The sequence below is a fragment of the Cebus imitator genome, unplaced genomic scaffold, assembly GCF_001604975.1.
Source record: "Cebus imitator isolate Cc_AM_T3 unplaced genomic scaffold, Cebus_imitator-1.0 Scaffold16, whole genome shotgun sequence".
NCBI lineage: Eukaryota > Metazoa > Chordata > Mammalia > Primates > Cebidae > Cebus > Cebus imitator.
The window spans coordinates 3,682,332-3,691,338 of record NW_016107331.1 but is presented as its reverse complement, the minus strand read 5'-3'; the positions used below and the strand labels follow the sequence as shown (position 1 = coordinate 3,691,338).

Here is a 9,007-nt window from a genome sequence, read left to right as displayed (position 1 = left end):
CAGCCTCCTGAGTAGCTGGGATTACAGGCACGCACCACCATGCCCAGCTAATTTTTTGTAGTTTTAGTAGAGATGGGGTTTCACCATGTTGACCAGGACGGTCTCGATCTCTTGACCTCGTGATCCACCCGCCTCGGCCTCCCAAAGTGCTGGGATTACAGGCTTGAGCCACCGCGCCCGGCTAAATAAATCTTATAAATAGATATTGTTTCATATTCCATTTTAGACATAACATTATATGGAAAAAACACCTTTTTTCATGGTGGTACAGAGTTTTACACCTAGCATTCTTAGTGACTAAAAAATAATCCATTAAGCACCATAATTAATGGAAGTATGTTGACATATATATCAGCTCTATCTTTACTGGAATCCTATGAATATAGCAACTAACAAGATTCTCATTACATGAATAAAAAAACAGAAGTAAAGTTTAATACCCAAGATCACACACTAAGTGGTGGTGCAAGGACTCAAATCCACCACCTGCTCTTCTCACTAAGGCACTTTGCTTGTCAGTAGGAATGGGAAGTCTAGTAGGTCTGAAGTTAAGAAAAACCAGGCTTCTAAGAGACAGGTTCCTAAAATTACCAGATAAAGAAACAGGGTTAGACGATGAAAGAGGTATGCTTAGGGAGCTTCTGCCTTGTGACAGGCATTGCCAGATAAGGAGCTGTTGTTTTAAGACTCCTCTAAAAGAAAACTAAGACTTTTATTTCCAGTCCCCCATGGTAATTAACCAAGCTCATATTCTGCAATCACATGAGGCGTGTGGAAAACAAAATAGCCAGTTCCGATTCTGGATTAAGTTACAAAAAAATGTTTCCAACTCTGATCTCCTATGCCTTATTGCTGACTTCTGGATATGTCTGCCAAGGATCTGAAAAGGCTATGCTGTCCCAAAGATGGCTTTCCACAAATGCTTGTCCTTGGATTTATTTAAAATTATTTCAAACCTGTCACCCATGAATTCTACCCAATTTTCCTAGTAATATCAGTAGGGCCATACAGATTAAGCCTAAATCCTCTTACATACAACAGGCCTCTTCTCAAGACTATACATTTGCAGTCAATTAAAACAGTTCTTATAATATGATTTTTGATGCCCTCACTGCTTTGATTAATCTCCAAAAATTCACTACAGTTAATCTCTGCCACGCAAAGCATAGTTCACTGAATCCCAACTGATACTCTAGCTGTTCCATAAATAATAAAAAAATAGACAAAGACTATTACTTCATCCTAAATAGTGTACTTTTATAATTTCAAGGAAATACCATATTCAGTTTTAATTATTGTTTTTAATGACAGTGAGTGATAGGGGTTGGGTTGAGGGTATTTTGTTGCTTTTGGCAGCTACAACATTCTAAAAACTTCTATTTGAGTTTAATCAATAACAACTAAACCATGTTTAGCTGGTTTTCTACATATGTTATTATTAAGTCACATTTGCTCTATCCTTTAATTTTTGATGATGTTGTCTGATGTGTTTGCAGGGGTTCAATTTTATGTTTTATATTGGCTTGTTAAGGTTACATTGAATAGTAATTCTGTTCCTGCGACCCAACGTATTTATAATCTCTCTCTGATGTTGTCATCCAGAAATCTGATAAACCTGTTCTTCTGAGTATTCAAGTCATATACATAAAATGTGGAGCAGAACAATCTCAGGCATAGACCTGTATAGGCTGCCATTAGAAACACCCTCAAGTAGACATCAATCATCAATACCACATGGATACACCACTTTATATTTTCAAGTCACAAAAATGTAAGGAGAATTCTTGGCAAAATCTATCTACTCTACCAGTCTATCAATGCTATCTAAAAGAACAACAACAACGAAAAAGAAATTAAAACTGTTAAGTGATCCTACCTTTATTTATAACAATTATTGGTTCTTTTTCTTTTAATCCAAAAGCAATTAATCTGGTAAATCACTCTAGAATCTTGTCCAGATTGACTTCAAGTTTATCAGACTGTAAAATGACACATATTATTTAGTTCAAGCTGATACCTATATTTGTTCTAATACTGTGACATCTAATACTGTAAAACTGATTTTGTGAGCTTCAGTAAAAGATGCTTATACTGTAGAAGCTAATAAAACTAGAGAAAAAACATAAAAATTATAAATATGCAAAGAGAAAACATTATAAAAAGTCAGAATCAGGAACAAAGCATAAACTTCTAACATGAAAACTTTAAAACTATTATTTAATCACATAGCATGAATGTCTTACTAGATGATCCTTTTTAAAAGACATTATAAAGTCACACTTGTAACCCCATTATTATGCATATAAAAATTTTGGATATATTTAAATTTTTAGGCTTGATATCATAATTACTGAAAAAATTATTTTTAAATATTCCATTTAGTCAAATCTTTTTCATATAATTAGGTCCTTTGCCTGGATGTGCCTAATTCTGAAATGCTTTATCCATTTGTGAATATTTTCTTCAGATCAATTAGTCAATATACTTAACGGGCAGTAAATTATTTACATGCTCTGTAATCCTTAAATTTGAAAATTACTGGAAAATCTGTGTTACCATTTTTCTATGCCAATCATTAAAAAATACATACATTTTAAGGCTTAGGTAATTCTAATTGGCTCAAAATCCACAATTTTCAGGGTGAGGTACATGGGAGGGTATAGGAACTACTTATGGCATAGCATTTTTTGCCTCTATAGTATTTCCATACAAACATACACAGATGCACACAAACTTATACAGATTATTTTTTCTTAAACTTATCTTAAGAACCATGGCTATTGCTACCATTAATATAATTTTGTGAAAGGAAAATACAGCACTTACAATTACTGTGAAATAGCAATTGGTTTCATTGCTTCTTGTAAAACCATATTTGAACCAAGTGACAAATTTCTAATTATAGAGAAAATTTTGTTTAAAATTCAATATTCCAGATGCCTGTCAGTAACTCCTACTTTGACAATGATATAAAGAGCTTTAGTCTCAATTGTTAAAAAGACATCTGGGGATCAGTTTTAAGAACATCTTTGAATTATTCATGTTTCAAATATTTTCCAATTTTCTAATTCTAGGTATTTGTGACAAAATTACATGATTTTACTTTAAAGATTCTATTATTTAGTAAACTCAGATTTGAAACGTCAGAGACTTGTGAACCATGTTTAATCAATTAACCTATTAATAGCCCATAAGTGACAACACAGTATCCTATAAATACCTTGTGCCTCAGTAGCCTCAGAAATGTTCTTTGTATCAAATAAGTCTTAATTTCCTGATAATATACTATTTGAACCAGTTTTGAAAGCACTACATTCTTTCACTTACTGAGATCACTCGCTTACGAAATATCAAATACAAAACATCTAATAAGAGTCACCCATAGAAACCGAAAAAAAAGATATCTTGGAATGTCTTTTAAGATTCAGTTGGAACAAACGATCTCTTTGCTTTCACCATTTCTGTAAATGGGAATAGTTAGCCATAGTTTTTTGCCCCAAGACTACTGGAAGAAAGGGGGTGGAATCCTCTTCAGAGGGACTGAATGATTAGGGATATGAGAAAGCCTATGTTTTGTTTTCTAAGGACACTAAAGGTCACATTAGTATCAGCACCTCTCCCAGCCAGAGCCAAGGATCTAAGACAAGCCTGCAGGTGGGAACAGTTGGGTCCCACCCCAATTTGTACATCAGTAGCTTTATTGAGAGTTCAGAACAGTTGAGAATTGAGAAGCTTATCTTTAGTACTTTGTGTCTTTGATACTTGGCCTCTCTCTTAGAAGAGAAATAAGTTGTTGGCTGGTATGCAATTGATGTGATCTAAGGGTCTGAACAAATACCATTCACAGTTGCTTCTGAATAAACAAGACGCTTTTTAAATTAGTTTACAAAGAATTTTGTATGCCCTTTTGGATGCTGATAGGAGCAGTGCAGAAGCCAACTCTCTTAGGTCAGCTCAAGTTAGTTACAACACTATATCATTGATAACACTATTTTGAACTTGAGCTTCTTTTATTTATTTTCCTTTATAGTAAATTATGGCTTCCTTTTAAGCTGCTTGGGCTGCAGGTGTTCAAACTTCTGCAGCTCTGCCAAAGAGTTGTACTTTACAGATCAGAAAGTGCTAAATGCATGTCTCTAATGAAGCAATTAACTTAAGTGCCCCCTTGTTGAGAAAAGTAGGCTGATACCTACATCGAGTTCAGAATAAAGATTAGCACACAGCATATGCTGTTAATGGTCTGTAATTAGATTCCTGTTTACATTATTTTGTTTGACCTTATTATTTTTATTCTTAAAGAACGAAAAGAAAGAAAATGTAAATTGCAAACCAAAAGTATGGTCACAGATTGTTTTAAAGTCTTATCACGTTATAAAATTCAAAGACAGGAACATACATAATTGCTAGAAAAAAGGAAAGAAAGGTTTATGCAACTACCACTAAGCTATTCACTTCTGAGACAAATATAACACAACAATTTAGGAAAACTAAGTGCAAATAAAAGGACTATTTCTTGTTTAGTATTTTTTAAAACCATTGACTATTTACATTTTACTGTTTTATCAGAATTCCGATTTCCCACATTAAAGATTACTTTGTACTTAATAATTTATTCCTAGCATTTTCATCATTAATAGCCTGCCAACTTGCTGGTTGGTGTTACCAAAGGGTAAATTAAGATTTTTTTTTTAAATGACCACAAGTCAATTTGCCTTTAAATTTCCAAAGCAATTAAAACAAAAATACCAAGCAACACTTCTACATAAAAAGTGCTTTCCTAAAATATTATTTTCAAGTTAGATTTTCTCTAAACATCAAGTTTATAAAATTCACAGGATTACTAAATACCCTTCTAATCACGTGAGAATTAACTTCATTTTAATAATTTTGAAAGTAAAGTAACCACCCATCCAGGTATTCCTGGTATATTCCTAACGTTCAAATGAAGTCCCAAGACCTGGGAAATCTCTCAAACCCAGGCAAACCACAGTGGTTGGTCACCATAAGGTGGTAAAATACAGTTACAACTGCTAACATAATCTTATTCAAAAACTTGTAATATACAGCTGATGTACGAGGAAGACATTAAATTAATCTGATGCTTTAGGAATAGAGCATTAGTAGTATAAAATAAGTCTAAAAAATAAGGCATCTCTGTTAAGGTCACAGCCCATTTTTAATTACCTCTCAAGACTGTGGAATGCCAGTTGCTGCCATTCCAAATATCATATTACTGCTCATTTCCTCTGCTTATCTTTTATAAACATCAATAATCATTAGTTTCAGTGATAAATGTAAATTTCACTTCCTCTACTTTCCTACTCTAACCCTATAAAGTAGGTATTAAAAAGCAATACAATGACCTAATGCATGACAAATTTCCCACATACTATTTAATACCTAGCTCCAAAGTGCCCTTAAAATTGGACCCTAAGTTCCAAGACTATAACTTCCTTCATATTCATCAAATGGCCACTTTTGATTACAAATAAACTTGGCAGAAAGGATGAGAGTATACTTATCATTTTGGAAACTTTCTAGACTGTCACAAGAACACTTCAGTTCTAATTGCAGCATCATGTGAGAATGACACTTAACAGAACTGAAGAGGAGATAAGATAGTACCTGAAATACAGCATTAACTAAGCAGCAGTCTTTTTTCCACAAGAACTTAGTAGTTATGATTTCTTAAGTCTCAAAATTTTTGACACCTCTCATATTTCAATTCCAAAAGAGTGAGGGTGTTCCTATGAAACATCACCAATTAATCATATATACAGTCTTTTCTATTAAAAAAAAAAAAAAGTGTTTTTCAGAACTGAAATGTAACTAAAAGCACTTGTATAATAAAGGAGTAAAACTTACAATGTACTTTTTCCCCAACTCACAAACCCATCATTTACTTAAAACTGTACCATTTATCTGCCTATTTCTTAATGGCAAACAAAAGGACAAATGATAAGATTGGGGAACTTAGTCTGAAAAAGAAAAAAGAAAAAAAAACTATAACATACCCTCAAATTCAACAATACAAACATTTTTAGAAACTTCATAAAATTACCAACATTTCACAATTTTCAATGTATAAAAATGACAATTTCATTCAATTCAAATAATAGTAACAGTTAAAATTACACATAAGGACTTATATTCCTAATTGGATGAGTGATTATATATTTATTTCCCAGGCTGCAGTTTCTCAGTCTAAGCTACTTTTGACCACATCCCTGAATACATTTTGGACAACACTGATGAGAGGAAGATCCAAAGTATAAGCAAGACTCTATTCTCTGTTACCTTGGTTTATACATTCTCAAAGTGGACTGAAATTTGTACCTAAAATTCAAGTCAGGCTCTATTCTCTCTTGTAAGGGTACAAGTTCTAATACCTCCAGGAGTCATGCAGATCAGGAGTGAGGCCATATGCATTCATTGTATGAGGAATGGGGACTACGGGGAAACTAGAAATTACAAGTACCATATAAAGTGGTAGCTATTACTCACGGCAAAGCAGATTGTTATCATGGGTAAGTACTGGTCCTTAGTATTCTGTTATTCAGATTATTTAAGAAACTGACAAATCCCTATTTTTATACAGAAGTCAACTGGCTTTTAATTATTGGCTCATTTTTTTTCAAAACACTGAGTATAAAGTTTCCAAAATTGTAAATATACACCTAAAATAAGAATTCTGCACCCATCCACAGACAAAAATCCCATTGTAGGAGTCTTGGGATTTAGGTAGAAGGTTGTAAAACCCCAGCAGAGCCCAAGGCTTAGGAAGGTCATTTTGAGGGCACAAGCTTGCACCTAGACCCACAGATTGGGCTCCTGGGTTTAAACTCAGAAACAATTTTGTTCCCCAAACAGCTTGTTCAGACCCCTTTAGCTTTTGCAACCAAAACCATCTGCCAAGGAGTCCTGGAGGAATTATACACCCAAGTGCAGCATAAAGGGTGGTCAGCCCACCAACATCAGTCTTGGCAGTCTACCCAAAAGTCACCCTGTAATTCAGCTACAGCCCCGCTCATTTGTGGTCCACTTTATTACTGTTCACACAAAAATCCACAGAAACACCCATCTTAGCCACTAGGACAGGACTGCCACCCTCTATCCCAAAGCAGGTCCCAAGGGGGACGGTTCTTGGCTACAGCACCTTTCTGCTGCAGCCCAGGAAATACCCTGCCCATGGAGGGAACTGCCGAGAGACTCACATATCTGAATCATGAAGGCAGGCTTACCAGCCTCCATCCCACAGCAGATACTGATAGGGCTCAGTCTCAGCTCCAACTCCACTCGACCACATCAAGGGAACTATCCCACCTATGCAAAGAACTTCCTGGATTCGTGTAAGTCTGAGCCACTGGGACAGGTGTGTCTACCTACATCCCACAGCAGATCCTGGAAGGGCTCAGTCTTGGTTCCAATCCTCTTGTGGAGAACTATCTTGCCTAGGGAGGGAACTGCTGAAAAAAAGCATCTGTCTTAGTAATGCCAGAATAGGCTCGCCAGCTCCTGTCCCACAGCAGATGTGAACGGGCCCAGTCTCAGCTCTAGCCCCTCTCACTACAATTGGAGAACTATCCTGAAAGTACAAATATCTGCTAGGAGACTCATGATCTGCACACTGGGACAGACTTGTTAGCCTCCAATCCACAGCAGATCCTAAAGCGGACCTGGTTAGCTACAGCCTCTCTCTGCTGGAGTCCAAGCATAATCCTGCCTACATAGAAAACTACTAGAAGACTAGCCAGTTTGAGTGATTGGGACAGGCTTGCCAGCCTCCACCCTACAACAGATCCTCAGCAAATTTTGACAACAAGCCGGCACTTGCTCTGACACAGGAGGGGGTTTAACCAGAGTAGCCCCCAGCCTCAAAGCCTACCTTCCTGCCCCACTGAGCATTTCCAATAAGCATTTCTATTGAGCATAAAAACTGGTCCATCCATCCCAATCCACTTAACCTCAAGGACCCTCCTGCAACCCTGTCCAACTGCTGAACTCAAAGTTATTTGAGTTTGACCAAGCCTGATCAGAGGCAATTTCTGTGCCCATTCAGCAGCTCAGCCTAATTGCAGAGCTCAGATAGTGGTCCTGTCAGATAAGAAGACCTATGTAGCTACCCAAAAAAAATTCATAGCAAAGGTAGCAGGCCAGCTTTCTGGAAAACCTAAAAGCAAGTTGTATCTACTAAGGGTCACTACTAGCTGACTCCTCCATAAGTATAAGCTAGAATAAATAGTAAAGTTCTATCTCTGCCAAAGAACATCTGTAAAAGTTGGAAAAGGTTGTTGTCTCCAAAAATGTGGTTGTTTCCACAAATGTGCAAACACCAACACAAGGACACAGGATTACAAAGACTCAGAAAATCATGACACCTTCAAAAGAAATGAATAAAGCTCCTGCAATTCATCTCAAAGAAAATGAAATCTATAAAATAGTAAAACAAACAAACAAAAGAATTCAGAATAATCCTTATTAAAAAGTTAAATCGGCAGTGCATGGTGGCTCGCACCTGTAGTTCCAGCAACTAAGGAGGCTGAGGCTGGAAGATTGCCTGTGTCCAGGAATTCAAGGCTACAGTGAACTATGATCTTGCCACTGTACTCCAGCCTCCAGCCTAGGAGATAGAGTGAAATCTTGACTCTTTAAAAAACATTTTTTTCATTAACTATAAGAATATACAAATAAAAAATTAAAATTTGAAAACAATAAATGAACAAAATGAAAAGCTTGACAAAGAAATAGAACCAATTTAAAAAAAAAAAAAACAGAAATCCAGGAGATGAAGAATACAATGACTTAACTGAAAAATGAAGTAGAACGCTTGAACAGCTGCCTTGAGGAAGCTGAAAATACAAAATATAAACAAAACTAAGCTTTTTAAATAAAAATAAACAAAACTGACAAACCTTTAGCTAGACTAACCAAGAGAAGAAGATAAAAGACTGAAAATCAGAAATAAAAGAGAATACATTCCAACTGGCATCACAGAAATACAAAGGAT

General features: G+C 35.8%; 1 protein-coding gene across 2 annotated transcripts in view; it reads right to left on the bottom strand.

Moving 5' to 3' along the window:
- Positions 1-9,007, bottom strand: part of XRCC4 (X-ray repair cross complementing 4) — a 275,793-nt gene that overhangs the window by 249,912 nt on the left and 16,874 nt on the right. Inside the window, exon 1 of one of the 2 annotated variants that reach the window (XM_017507933.2) lies at positions 1,877-1,901. The exons of the other annotated variant lie outside the window; for it this stretch is intronic. The gene's annotated coding sequence lies outside the window, so the exon portion shown is untranslated. Of the gene's footprint in view, positions 1-1,876; positions 1,902-9,007 lie in introns of those variants that run through there. 2 annotated transcript variants of the gene reach the window in all.